This window comes from Charadrius vociferus, unplaced genomic scaffold (genome assembly GCF_000708025.1).
Source record: "Charadrius vociferus isolate BGI_N301 unplaced genomic scaffold, ASM70802v2 scaffold201, whole genome shotgun sequence".
Classification (NCBI taxonomy): Eukaryota; Metazoa; Chordata; class Aves; order Charadriiformes; family Charadriidae; genus Charadrius; species Charadrius vociferus.
The window spans coordinates 438,178-453,495 of record NW_009646936.1 but is presented as its reverse complement, the minus strand read 5'-3'; positions in this window follow the sequence as shown (position 1 = coordinate 453,495).

Here is a 15,318-nt window from a genome sequence, read left to right as displayed (position 1 = left end):
TTTGACTCAGAGGGTCCAGAGCAAAAGATGCAAAGAGACTAACAGTAGCCTCAATGAGGTTCCTCTGAGCCTCCTTGTAGAATTCTTTGTGGCCATGGCTGCTGGACCCTCCCAGTGCTCACTTGCCTGTTCATGTGTCTGTGTCCCTGCATCAGGGTCCTCTTCTGCCACAGCACTCGGTCATCTGGGCAAGTGTGGGGAGGAGAAAAGGCAGAAAGGAGGTTCACTTCATTTTACTATAATGAAAAAATTAATCGTGGGAGCTCTTTGTAAATAGAGGTTGGGTCAGACTGTTTTGCACTGCGTTTAGGATAGAAAGGAACAAGTGACCAAGCCAAATGTACACTGCAAGAAGAAATTGAATAAAACTGTTACTTTAATGATGGTGCATGATAAGAGGCATATTCTTGATTACTTTTTTCCCCCATGACAGGATAACCAGAAGTGTAAAAAATTTACTTCTAATTGAATTATATTTAGAAATGCGAATCTCTTTTAACAAGGAAGAAACTTATTTCAGTAATTAGAAGGACCCAAGTTGAATTTAGAAAATGCCTTTTAACAAATGGTGAGGCTACTCATCATTCAAAGCTTTTTCAGCTTAGTCTCATTTTGCCAACAGACTTTTCTATGTACAAATTCTAAGGATATGCTGCAATAATGTTTCAATTTGCATACCACTTTCTTCTTCTGACATAATTTTTTTAAGTAGCTTATTTTTTTTATGAAGAAATTGATTTAGTGTAAACTGCTTTTGAGCTTCATGTGGGCTGTTTATTGTAGCAAGCAACTGTTGGTGTTTATACATTATTTTTTAATTTTGAAGATGTGATCTAATTTTATAAATTTTATGTCCTTGTGTTCATTGAAGAACATAATAAATTTTGCACATTTACTTCTTTACCTCTTTCTTGATTCCATGCATTTCTGACATTGAAGCTATACTGTATATCCCACGAGTCTTCAGTTACTGTCCTTCCTAAAAAACCCAATGTGAAGCCTATCATATATAAATTCAATTAGGATTTACATGGGAGTGTTGCATTATTTAGACAAATCAAAAAGAAAGTGCTAATTTATTTTCTGAATTGGGGCTTAAAATGAAAACACTGAATGTGAGAGTGTTCCAGTCATTGTGGTCTTTGGTAAACAGCTTCGGTCTGTGAATTGTTGCGAGATAACTTAAAGGAAAGACGGTATGAAGTTGTCTGTATTTGTGTGGTCTCTCCATCCATTCCTGGATGTTTTTTCTCATGGACAACTTCAGTTTCAGTCTGTTTTTCTTATTTGTGACGTACAGTAGGGTTTGGGGACATATTTTCATTTGAGGGATTTTCAGAAGTGAAGCTATTCTAAACACGTTTTCTGAAGTAAGGTGTGGTGGGGTTTAGGGTTTTGTTTTTGTTTTGGTTTTCCCTCCTAATCTAGGGAAAATGTTTCATTTGATATTTCAGCAGCTGTGGGCAATTATTTTGATAACTCTTTCCTGTGACACAAGATTTTGTTGGCCTTGTAGAGTTTCAGCACTCCGGAAGAAAGCTATTTAATGCGAAGGATCTCACTGTCAGATTTCAAATGATGGCAAAGCAGTCAACAGTGAATGTTTCTGAATTTGCAAGCAATCCACGTTTTAATTTGGAGTGTAGAACCAAACGAGTGGTAATGAATATATATGTATGCTTGAAGCTTGATTATAAGATGGGTTACAGAAAATCTTGTTTCAGTTCTTTTCAGTGGTGCCAGAAGCGCAAAACCAATGCTGTAAGATGGAAATACTCATTCTATTTATATAATATCTAATACTTGAACTGGAAAATTAAGTTCCTAAATACCTGAGGCAATCTAATCCTGATACATTTCAGATGTATCCAGAAATGCTAGAAGAATAATTTGACATAACTTTTATAGTTCACCTTCTGAGAGCAGTTTATTACAGTGCATAAAGGAACTCTGTTTAAAAGTCTTTTTTCCATTTCCGAAGTCTTTCTAATGAAAAAGCCCTGAAGTGTTTTTCTTTTTCCTTGTTCAAAGCATTTCTAACAATAGAAAGCTAATCTTCATTATTTGGTATTTGGGAGAAGTCTGAGGAGGATCTGCACTTGACTCTTCACTGAAATTATTCAGTGGGATGAGACACAGCCCTGTTAATAATGGAATACTTTCAGCTAGATAAGGTAGAGCTGGATTTGTCAGTATTGATGGTTAAAATAACAAGTTAATCAAACCCATTGTTTTTGAAACTAGAGGCACTTAACCAGTGTTGATATTGTGGAATACATGTAATATAATCAGCTTTAAGAGTCAGTGTGGGAAGGGGCAATGAAGCAGAAGTTTCCTGTCATGGGATTGTCAGTTGAAAAGAAACCAGCATCTGGTAATGATTTTGCATATTGGGTCATACATGCTGTGACTTTCCCATGACTTCTGCTTTTGGAATGGATTCTGTTATTAGGATTGTTTTTATATATAACATTTCAAAATCATATGCTTGATCTTGAAACCTGGGTAAGAACATACAGGTAAAAATACAGTCAGAGAACCCCTTCGGTGGTAAATCTTTATGGGATATTGGATTGGTTTTGTAAGGATGCTTTACTGAACGACAATTGTGCGGTGCCATTAGCACTTGACTGTACTTTGTACTGAGGTACATATTTATAAATGGCATATTTATAAATGTTATGTATTGCTGTTTGACATTGGGACTTTTATTTCAAAGAAAGAAAATCTGAAGATGTATGACGGTAGGATTATTTCTCACTTTACTAGGAGTTCAGTATCTTTTGGCCAGTGGGAAGCAGAGGAGATCTGCAGAGGAGGAATTGCAGTAGATGGCTATGTTCTTCCTATCAGTACAAGTATTTTTTTTGAATGCATGCCAGTGGTGATTTTCAGTTAAGATGAAATTCATATGCATAGTAGTAGCTCGTAATGGAGCATTTGATATAAATGAAGAAACAGAGGTGAGTCTTGGGGCATATATGTCTTTCTTAGGGACTGATGACTTTTAATGATCTACACTTACTCAGCCCTGGTGAGGCCACACCTGGAGCGCTGTGTCCAGGTCTGGGCTCCCCAGTACAGGAGAGACATGGACACACTGGAGAGAGCCCAGTGAAGGGCCATAGAGATGATGAAGGGACTGGAGCACCTCTTCTATAAGGAAGGGCTGAGAGGGCTGGGACTGTTCAGCCTGGAGAAGAGAAAGCTCTGGGAGATCTTACCAATGTGTATAAATACCTGAAGGGAGGGTGCAAAGAGGACAGAGCTGGGCTTTTCTCAGTGGTGCCCAGGGCCAGGACCAGAGGCAATGGGCACAAACTGAAACACAGGAGGTTCTCTCTGAACATCAGGAAACACTTTTTTACTGCACGGGTGACCCAGCACAGGCACAGGTTGCCCAGAGAAGCTGTGGAATCTCCATCCCTGGAGATATTCAGAAGCCATCTGGACATGGTCCTGGGCACCCTGCCATAGGTGGCCCTGCTTGAGCAGGGGCATTGGAGCAGATGCCCTCCAGAGGTGCCTTCCAACCTCAACACTTCTGTGATTCTCTCTTTTTGGACAGTATTGCAAAACATTTAAGAAGTTAACTAAGCCACTTTTTGTTCTGTTTTTTTTTTTTTTTTTAGATGTTGTGTCAAGGCCCCATTAAAAGTATAATTGCAGCAAATTTCAAACCATGAGGTTGTTGATAAACAGTCACCTGAAAATAATCATTCTCAGTGCTGAGCAATTAAACTTAAGCTAGAGGAGTACCAGACATGGCATAGTCCTCCTGACAATCAGTTTGTTAGAGTTGCAGGTAAGCCTGGAAAATTTCTGATGGATCGGCTTGTGGCAATAAAAGAAATAACCTTGTAATTAATACCAGATCCAATTCTGTTGCCTTGCTGATGCCTTTTTCCCAAGACAGCAAAGGCCAAAGCATATTCAAAAAGAAAATGGTGTCAGTGGCAGCTTTGCTTAGTTTCCAGTAACTATATTCCCTTTTCCTCACTGAATGTCATTTATTTACTAAACCTGCCAGGTATTGGTAGCCAATCACATGAAAAGTGATTGTTTTTTCCTGGCATAGCTTTTCTAGAAGCAGTGTTGGTACCTAATGTTTTGTGCTCCCTCTGCTGGTCTTGTAACAGCAAATTTAAAATCCTCACCCAAGAGTTGTGATGGAACAAGAACAGGGGCAATATTCTAATAGCCTTGTAAATTTTTTTTTTCTTTCAGATTAATTAAAGAGTCTCTTAAAAGGAGACTATTTCAAATTAAAATATCCAAACTATTTAGCCAGTAATTTTCTGCCACAGTGACCTTATCCTTAGATCCTTGTAATCCATGTATATATTTGTAAATGACTGACTGTGTAGTCATGTAAAGCTGTTGATTTAAAGTTTATCAGAATACTGATTTTTTTATTTTTTTTTCTCTCCTCTATTTTCAAATGAGATTCAAGGTCAGTGTATAAAGGTATAACTCTGTTTAAAAACACTTTTAAACTTTTTTTAAAAACATTTCTAACTAATGACTTCTGAAAGAAACCCCTATTTCATGTATGGCAATTGTCTCTGCGTTCTGCACATAAGTATCAACAACAAAAAGGTTATTATTAGTCCATTATACCAAATGGAGAGAAGGCCACAGCTGTCTGTCAATTATTTGAACATCATGTGGCTGTTTAGGCATGTATTGCCAGTTTTTATGCTGACTCGTAAGACTTTTGCCTCATTAATGGACCCTCCAGCATTGTTTCTTTGAGGATACCCACTGAGGACTCTGATATTAACTCGTCTTGAAGTAAATGTCCAAAATCCATTCCCTCTAGCACAGAATCCCAGAGTCTTGCGCTTTTAAACTAGGTTAGACTGGTCGATAGGTATATCCATATTAGCTGATACTTATAAACACTTCTCAGCCCTTCTGTTTCAGCACTGGTGTTTCCTTGGGTTGGAGGGGGTGGGTGTGTGAAAGAGGGGTTTGATTAGCATTTCTACAGAAAAGCCAAGGTAGCATGTTCTAGTAATGCAGTAAAACTGAAGAAAGAGGTCCCTTCCCAAAAAAATGTTCAGTTATTGTTTGTGAAATGATTTGCAGTGTGCCACAAGGTGTATGACAAAGGAAACAAAATTTCTGTATTCATTAATACTGTAATAGGTTTCATGTGTATAGTTCATTGTTAGCTTTGCGAATTTCTGTATTTTTTTACCCTTCTCCAGGTGCTCTGTCTAAGGACTCCCTCCTGCCGGGCCACTGGAGCCCAGCCCAGGGACCTGGGGCCTCTGCCCAGGCTAAGAGATGTGGCTAATTCTCTCCTGTTTGCAGGTTCAGCCAGTAGCAAAGCTGAGCACGTGTCCTAAGAGCATACACACAGAGGACACCGACATGATGATCCAAGGGCTGGAGCACCTCTCCTATGAGGAGAGGCTGAGAGAGTTGGGGCTGTTCAGCCTGGAGAAGAGAAGGCTCCCGGGAGATCTTATTGCGGCCTTCCAGTACCTAAAGGGGGCCTACAGGAGAGCTGGGGAAGGACTTTTTATTAGGGCTTGTAGTGATAGGATGAGGGGGAATGGCTTTAAACTGGAAGAGGGCAGGTTTAGATTAAACATTAGGAAGAAGTTTTTCACTTTGAGGGAGGTAAGGCACTGGAACAGGTTGCCCAGAGAGATTGTTGAGGCCCCATCCCTGGAGGTGTTCAAGGCCAGGCTGGACCTGGCCTTGGGCAACCTGGTCTAGTGGGAGGTGTCTCTGTCTATGGCAGGGGGGGTGGAACTCGATGATCTTCAAGGGCCTTTCCAACCTAAACCATTCTATGATTCTATGACTGGTTACACAGACTGCCACAGACAAGATACTCCTACATACAGGACTATCATAAAGCATGGACAGCCAAGTCCTCTTCCTCCTCCTCAGCTGGTAGAGATAGAATCTCACTCGTGAAAGCGCACATGCATTCATTGATCCTCCAAGTACCGGCACAGCCCCTCTGTCTTCTTGGTACACCCCTGCCCTGCTCCCAGGCCCTCGTACCTGCTTCTTACTAGCTCCCTGGCTACTCCAGCTGGATGATGGAGTGCAAACACATTCACTCACACACTCCTGTCCCACTGGCACTCCACATTCGCAAGTTCCCCTGCATACCAGCATGAACTGTTGCCTGCCTGATACCCGAGGCCCCCCCATCTTGCTGGCTAGTCCAGCTTAGAGTGTGCTAGCGAACACACACGTACAGCCCGTGCACCACCAGGATTAGGGAAGATACAGACATGTTATTTCCCCCCTTCCTGCCACTGCCAGCTGCCAGCACCAGGCACACAGGCTGTGACCCACAGTCCTGCTCCGGCCGCCAGCACTGAGCTCCTCACTCGCTAGCACCCACAAGGAGCTGGTTTTGAGGACACACACCATTCCCGCCTAGTGGCTGGAGGTTAAAGACCACTATTCCAGTAGCTGACACCACACCTCGTGGCTGACTCCAGGAGCTGGTGTCACATCCACTCGCACACACACAGAGCTCTCACCAGTAGTTGGCACTTAGTCCTTGCTGTATGCATACACCCGGGCTAGAGAATGTGATTACAGTGAGAAATAAATAGTTAAGAAAAGATTTAATAATGAGATACAAGTAGATAGGACAGCCTGCAGTGATTAGGCACAGGGCTCAGCCAGGCAAGCATACAGACTGGCCCTGTTTTACATGAAACCAGTCCCTTTTATACCCTTTTCTGTCTAACCCCCTCTTTGTTCTTTCCCGCTTCCCTTTCCCTCTGCAATTCCTCTCATGGGTTTGTACAGCTCTGTTGATTACCGAACACATCCCAGCTGGGTGTCTGGGATCCCCCTGGTTCACAATCTTGATCAGTTACAAATTTCAGGTTGGGACTTCCCATTCCTGGCAGAGGTACCTGCAGTTTCTGGAGAGCCCATCTATCAGGGTGAGTGGCGAGGCTGGTTTTGTCAGGTCTGTGCCTCTGTATACTCTGTTTCTGGTTTTCCTCTTTTTCCCCTAGTTTCCTAAGTGACAAGGTCCCTGATCAGGTAACCTTGCCGAAATAGTTCCTGGACCAGATACCCTCAAAGGAGCAGACACTCTCCTTCTACTTACCTTTACACTGAGAAGATTAATTTCATAATATACAAAACAAACACATACTCAGCTCCTAAATGTCTAGACATTTGAGGGAGGCTGTCATATAAGCAATCCTGGAAAAGGTCTAGCCGCAAGACCCTGCTTGATATCCCAAGAAAGGAGCCTGGTGGCATTTTGAGCCAAAAGGTCTTTTACTGTGCATGTAAAATGTATGCGTAAACTTGCCAGAAAAATTCCTGCTAGGTGAACTCTTCTTGTTAGTGCCCTGGTAGGGCCTATGGTGCTACCCTCCAGTCATCTCCGCTGTCAAACCTGTCCATACCCGGCCCTGTGCTCTTATGCAACTTGAGTTTTTTTTGAAAGGCCAGAAGGGGAAATAAAAGGGGGGTGGGGGGTGGATTTCATAGCTCTGTATGATAGCATATCTCTTCCTTCCCGCATGTGATAAAGATCATCATGAGCACACAGTTTCTAATCTTTTTGTGTTGAAGTAAAATACACACAAGAAAGTTCATAGTTGGAAAGCTGAAAAAAAAAAAAGATGTTAGTAGTTTTGTGTCTTTCCCCTATGGGAGTGACATACCTCAAAAATGGTAAATCTTTCCATGAGAGGCTCAGAAAGATTTTTCTTAAATCATCACTTCTCAATAAATGTGGGTGGCGTACATACATGCATACATACACTGGTGCATCTGCCTTCCTCTTGAGCATTGTTTTCCACTGAAAGTTTTTAGGAGTTCATTTCCTCCTTTGAGTTTACAGGCCCTATTCCTGCAAATGAAACCCCAGAAAATGTCTATGATTTTTTCACTGCAGCTCAGTCTGCAGGACTTGGGCCATGCTCCTTTTTTCTAACTTGTGTTAGCATCAAGGTTATAAATGTATAAATGGGATACAATCTAAATTCTCCTTCAAATACACACCCAGGTTCGCAGTCACACCAAGCAACCTCTACATACATGCGGTACTGGCTAGAATATTCTCTACCCTGGCTGCATCAATCATTCCTGTCCATACATGCCCTATGTGTTTATAAAAGGAGCAGCATGCACCTCCTTTCAGTTCTTCTGAACTTCTTACTGAGTCATAGCAAATTTCCCTTCGTGCCTTCCTAGCAAACTGCCTTATTTTTTGGTAAGGCCCTTGTTGACCTCCAAAAGCTTACTCACTTCTCTGGTATGACCAGTCTTCCCTCATCCCCCCCTTTCTTTTCATACTGTTTCTTCTGCACGGGTTCCGTATGCTGCTCTGAAACTCTGGCTGCCTGTAGACACGTTTCTTGTAGTGGAAGGGTCTCCTCTCCCGCAGAGCCACTGCCATTTCCTTTACTGCTTTGACAAAGAACATAAGGCATGTGTTGGTATTACCAGCCTGGCTTTTCAACTGAAGGCCGAGCATGCAAGCGATGATGGTAGCCACTAGCAGTCGAGACTAAGGTTTCTGTGGCGCTCTCTCCAGAAAACAGCAAGGAAACTTTCTTCATTCTCCGGGGTCACCTCAGAGTATTCTTCATCAGAAAACCAGATCTCACCTACCCCAGAAGCAGCATGAGATCTCTGATAGTTCCCTCACCTTTGCTCCGTTATTTCTCTTCCTACAGTGACTACAGAAGAGGGTCACCAGAGCTCCAGGTCCTTTTGTGTTATATCAACAGCTGTCATTTCCTATCTGCTCACACATGATTGGAGGCAAAGGCAAATGGCTCAAGTAATGCTCCTTGTCCCTCTGTCAGAGGCCGTAAAGGAATGCCACTGCCTATGCTTAAGGCAGTGTCCTTTTTCTAGTCATAGGATCAATCTGTTTACATTGCAGAGAAACTCTACAAAGTCTCTATCAGATACTAGAGGTCTGGATGCATCTTTGGCAGACAGTTGGGTTCTCCCAGTGCCTTCAGCTTCCCTGCTAGATCAACTGCGATATCAGTTGTCCTTCAGAGACATTCTTGGCCACAAATTTCTGGTTTTAAGTGCTGAGGACTTACTATTTGCAGAAAATAATATCTAGCAATTGGAATTAAGTGCTTTGTTTAACCAAGGTTTTTCCAGAAAAATTTTAAGATCTTGAATCCTACCTCCAGGAGGAAAACCACTTTCTGCCCATACTGTGTTTCGCTCTTTTGTGAAAACTTTCTCATAGAGAAGCCTCTGAGATGTAAGTACAGTTTTCATTAACGCATCAAATTAGTTCAGCCATATTTGCACTGCAGCCCTTGAATCTAAAGAGTTTTTGGGAGTAACCTAAAGGACACAAATCAATACAGTTTTCCCAGCTTTAGTCACCAGTTCCCCTGTAGAGTCCCCAAAGTTACCATCCTCAAAGGATGTTGCAGAAAATATCTAATCACACTTGGCAGATTATAATATTGGGCAAATATATGGCATTTGGTTATGATGTCTAGAACTAACTTAAAGCATTACTACTTCCAAACTGATCTTGCCTCGGTTTTTTTCAGGGACCTTACTCAATCTCCTGTCGGAGGAGATTCTCATAAGCAATATTGCTCAGCCTGAGTGACAGCTTCAGTTCCTATTCACCTTCAAAGAAAGAGGTGTAACAGTCACTATTTCCTGGTTACTTCCTGAAAGAGTGGTGGTTCAAGGCTTATTTTAGATCTCAGGAACCTAAGTGCTTTTATCTACATATTTTAAAATTTGGTACAGTTATTCTAGCATCTGTAATCCCTTTCAGTAAAGGGATTAATTCACATCTCAGTCTTCAAGCTGTGTATTTATCTAAGCCTTGTATCAGAAGTATCTTTGCTTCATAGTGGTACCAAACCTTTCCTAATTTACAGTCGCATCCCTCTCTTTGCAGTCTTCAAGCTGTGTATTTATCTAAGTCTTGTATCAGAAGTATCTTGGTGGTACCAAACCTTTCCCAATTTAGAGTCGCATCCCTCTCTTTATCTTTCCACGAATGCACAGTCTTTGGGATGATCAGCTCACAGAGATTCCTCACCTCAGAAAACGATAAACTCAATGTTATCTTGAAAGTCCTGTCTCTGTTTCGCTCCCCTCCTACTCCTTAGTTTGCCACTTGCATAGCTGCTTTGTTTCCTTGGGAATACACCTTGCGAGACTGAGCACTTGAGCCCTCTATGCTTTAGAAGACAGTTATGCTGCAACCAGCGTGCCTGCAGTTAAAGCCTGTCAAATATTTCTTCCCCACGTCCCAGGGCATCATATTCAGGGCATGGTACATAATATCACCCTGTTACACAGACAGCAAAGTGGAGCGTGATCCCCTTAACCAAAGTAGTATAACAGTAGTCAACTATTGGATCTATTTAGCACCCAGAGACTGAGTTTCACTGATGGACTTTGTGAGAGCTTTTCCTTGCCAAACTGGGCATTCAGAAAATGTTTGCTTGTTTTAAAGCACATTTCACAGCTATGGACAACTAAAGACCCAGATCTTTGCCTCAGAGGCCAATAAAAATTGCAAACTGGTCTTGGCTGTGTTCAGCCATTCTGATTTGGAAAAGCTGAGATGTGAATTCTCCCCAAGTCTTTTGTGACCAAATATGGTTAAGTCAGGACAGGAGTGGGCTCTGCGGGCACTCATAGGGCCCACAGAGCTTTGGTATCGGGATGTCATAAGGCTCACCATGTGAAAAACTAGGTCTGTTTTTGCTTCCAGATCTTCTGTCAATTTGCCAGGCCAAATTCTTCACCTGAATCTTAGCTTGTACCTCATCACTTGGACAAATATAATCATGCAATTCTCCTCCTATTCCTCAAAAAAAAATTTGCTTAACAGCAAGCAACTCTGCCCCAGAAAAGCCTATAAAGCAAAACAGCTGATATTCACAGACTGAGGTTCAGTTACGTCCCTATCTGCAATGCTTGTTTCTCTTCCATTTGGGTTGCAATTTGGAATCTGGAAAAACTCTCGTTTTTCTGTATGAAGTAAACAGAAGTCCTTTGACAGCTTCGTTGACTTTTCATTCCCCATTCTGTTTAGCTCTGTTCAACTATGAGGTGGTTTTTGCAAGGCTTATCTAGACTCTTCCTGTGAAGGACCCAGTTTCTTACCAGGATTTTAACACAGGCTGTCGTTTCACAGCACCCTAAGCCAACCTACCTGCTGGCTCTCACAGTTCCCCAGACTGCAGTTGCACTCTTTCTCTTATGCCAGAGCTAGTTTCACTAGAGCCTTTACAATGCACTAAACTGGCAGGGGAAAAAAAAAACAAAGCAAAACAAAACAAAACAATACAACCAAAACCCCTGAGAAAAGCAACTAGTTTCCTGTTACTTAATACAGGCCAAAAAGGATCAAAATACATAAGGAGAGAGAAGCAATGCAATGGCAGCCAGCAGCTGCATGGCCTCAGTCATCCTGCGTGAGAAAACACTTTGAGCAGCTTGTTTCCACCTTTGTTTATTTGTGATGTCTGCCTTTTTGGTAGCAGTTATTTCCATTAGATGGGTTCGAGAGATTCAGGCCCTGAGGCCAAACCCCGTTAGTCTTTTTTTTTTTCCTTCTTCCTCTTTTTTTTAGAGCTAATTATCTGAGATCAAATTTCACATGGAACCTAACGCTTGATCATCTTCATTGATCAGAATTTAATCATCTGGTTTGAGTGAATCCACATGTTTTCTTCTGAAGTCTTACAAAAGTCAAAGCCCTACTTGTGAGCCTTCTCTTACTTTAGGCATGCTTTGGCATAGCCTGAAGACAAGGGGATTTAACTGTCCTCATCTGTGCCCCGAGGAGGATGTCCCTGTGGAAAGCTGCTTACCAAACGGGAGCCAAGACAGAGTCTCAAAGTCTGATTAGGATTTTGTTCATCAAGGGCCTGAGTGGTGTTTGCAACATCCATTTGAAATTCCAGTAATAGATGAGATTCAGAAGGTTGTGTCATATATCTCCACTCGTGCTTTTCAGTAAGCATCTGCATTCAAGCATCAGAGGGAAGTTGCTAAGGGTAAGGCAGTCCTGCAGGTTGACATTTGACCTTACAGAAGAGCTGATTTTACAGCTGTCAGCCTGGATGAGTGCTTCTTCTCTTCTACCCCAGCCTCAAACCTTTATCACTTCCCAACTCCTTCCTCGCTCCCTTGTGTTGGACCTAGTAACTATGTGGTGCCGGGATACATCGGTTCAACTAACCCCAAGCAGAGTTGTGTCAAATCAGCCAGGCCAGTGGGCTGGACCAGTGCCATGAGCCAGAGAGGGGACACAGCCTCCTCTCTACAGTGCAGCCGACCGTGCAGCCAGCCTGGCTTTTGTTCAGGTATGAAGCTGGGGACTCTCTCCCAGGCATTTTAATGTGGTCACTGCTGGTATTTGCCCACAATATAAATGTATATGTTAGGTGAGAACTCAAAGGAGAAAGATGAGTTATTTACATGTAGCTGTTGTGGGATCCTCATGTTTTCTAGCAGTTTCTAGAGTCATGTCCCAGTGCTGCAAGCCTTCCATTACCAGAAATAATATTTGATTAGGCAATGTGCCTTAGGGTGCGCTCTTCAAAGAAGAATGACTTATGGAATTAATCTGTTTTAACCTCCTACCCCATCCCCTTGAAAATCCCCACACCAAAAACTCTATCTTCCAAACAATTCTGCTTCTAAATGTCAATACTTGAGGAACTTGTGGTTTTTTTTCTGTCACTGTGATCTTTTTGTTAATACAACTATTTACAACTATCAACAACAAGCCCAGGCATCTTAAATTAATGATCAATTTCAGACATCAAGACATGTCTTGTCTTAGGAATAATGATCTGGGAGACAAGTTTACCTACAGCAGATATGGGGTGTTTAGCTATCCACATAAGCACATCTCTGTTTCTGCTGCTTATGTAAACTGCTGTAAGTAGGCATGCCGTGACTAACTGATTATACTTCCTCTCTGTTTCTTGGAGACTTTATTTCATCAGACAGTTACTGTAAATGAATCATGAAAACTTTTTTTTTTTTAATTTAAGCACCACAGCATGCTGAAAGGCACATACCACAATGGGCTCAAATGCGTTGGCCTCTAGGTAAACCTATTCTAGTTGCTTACTTCACTAGTAAACATCCTAAATAATTCTCCAATTCAGAATATGCAAACAAGATCAAGGGAGGAAGGTGTTTCTTTTTTCCTTCCTGATCTCTCCGTCTTCTCTCCTTTTGACAAGCAGAAACAGCATAACCCAAACCTCATAAGAGTACAGGTTACTGCTGTGGCTGTGAGTGGGAGAGAAGAGAGCCTACAGAGAGTTTAGCGAGGCCAAGCTCCCGCTGTAATACATTTGTGTTAAATACTAAAGAAGTAAAAATGTTTCCTACTTTTTGTCTGCATAGTAACTGCTAACTGATACATCTTGTGATTAAAAACATTTCCCTGTGTGACAAGATCGAAATGCAAAGCAGGACAGCACCAACTTTCCCATTAAAACTCAGAAACCAGCCAAAGCACAAAGCAAATCTCTTTTGAGGCGTGACATAACTTCCTTAACTCTCTTTTTCACTTTATAAATGTACCTCAGAACAGCTCAGAGAAATAACGTAACATTTTTCCCCTGTGGAGAGGGCTGGTCTTTAAAACCTTACTTCACATGACTCGGGTGTTTTCTGGTTGTGTAACCCTGTGGGAATCCCCTTCAGTCAGCAGCCGAGCCTTTCTCCATGGTGGCACTCAATTAACGAATTCCCAAACTAGCATGCATCTATCTCATTGTCCGAGTTGCTAATTTCTGAGAGATGACGAAGAATATCAGGCTTAGCAAAGAGCTGGTGAGAAGTCAGACTCCTCAAGGTGCTGGCCTGGAAAACCTGTGCCCACGTGCCTACCTTACCACATGTCTCATTGACCTCCTCCTGCCAGAATCGCCAGAGTACCAAGTTTGCAGGGCCACGTGCAAACTCAAGCATTTCTCACACTCCCTGAGGTCAGAGCAGGGTCAGGCACTGGTGGGAGCTGCGGGTGCTCATGTGTCCCTGCAGGGTGGAGGTCATTCTACCCAGCATTTCCTTCTGAGTGCAGGCATCGCTGCAGCCCAACCACCATGATGCCCACTGGTTGTGCAGCAGTTTGTGCATGCCTTTTCTCCCGGTTGCTTTCCTGTCTCCTCTTTTCCAGTTTTGGATTCTTTTCTCTTTTGTCCTCCCTCACCTTTTTTGAGAGGAAACATCAGAAATGGGTCCTGCAGCAGCTGGAGGATCATAAACGCAGTTGGGAGAGATATAGGTGCTAAAGGATCACACAGAGTCACAGAATGGTTTGGGTTGGAAGGGACCTTCAGAGATCATCTAGTCCAACCCCCCTGCCAAGGCAGGTTTACCTAGAGCAGGATGCACAGGAACGCATCCCAGGCAGGTTTTAAGTATCTCCACAGAAGTCGACTCCAGAACCTCTCTGGGCAGCCTGTTTCAGTGCTCTGTCACCCTAAGGTAAGAAGTTTTTCCTCATTTTGAGATGGAATTTCTTGTGTCCCGGTTTGTGCCTGCTGCCCCTTGTCCTGTTGCTGGGCTCCACTGAAAAGTGTCTGGCCCCATCCTCTTGACACCTGCCCTTTGGATATTTATAAGCATTGATAAGATCCCCTCTCAGTCTTCTCCAGGCTAAACAGACCCAGGTCTCTCGGCTTTTCCTCACAACGGAGATGCTCCATTCCCTTGATCATCTTTGTAACCCTTTGCTGGACTCTCTCCAGTAGTTCCCTGCCTTTCTTGAACTGGGGAGCCCACAACTGGACCCAATACTCCAGATGTGGCCTCACCAGAGCAGAATGACTGACAGGGAAGAGAGCTGTCAAATGGGGAAACACGACTTAGGTGGCTGTGTCAGGGGACAATAGGAAGAGAATAAACAGATGTTTATCAGCCCTTTAGCACCACCCCAAATCACCTCTTTCCATGCATTTGTGAGTAGATAAAGTATTTGTTCACTCTCTCATACATTCAAAGACAGAGGATGGTATATATGGGATGTCTGGATGCAAAAACGCAACATAATCTTTATCTCCAACATCAAGATATTAAGAGCATCTTTTTTAATCTTGTGATTTTTTTTTAACTTTAAAACTATTTAATGGTAGCACCTCTGCCTTTACAGGTTGGGAATAAGAGCATGGGAAGATAAAGAGCTTAATGTCTTCAGCCATCTGCTATGCAATGATGGCTCTCATCACAAACCCCTTGTGAACAGAACAGAGCTGCAGAAGGCTTAGTCTGTGGGGTGCTGGGGACCAGAACATTCTGGTTACTGAAAGTCCCAGTGGGAGTGGAACTTTTAATAGA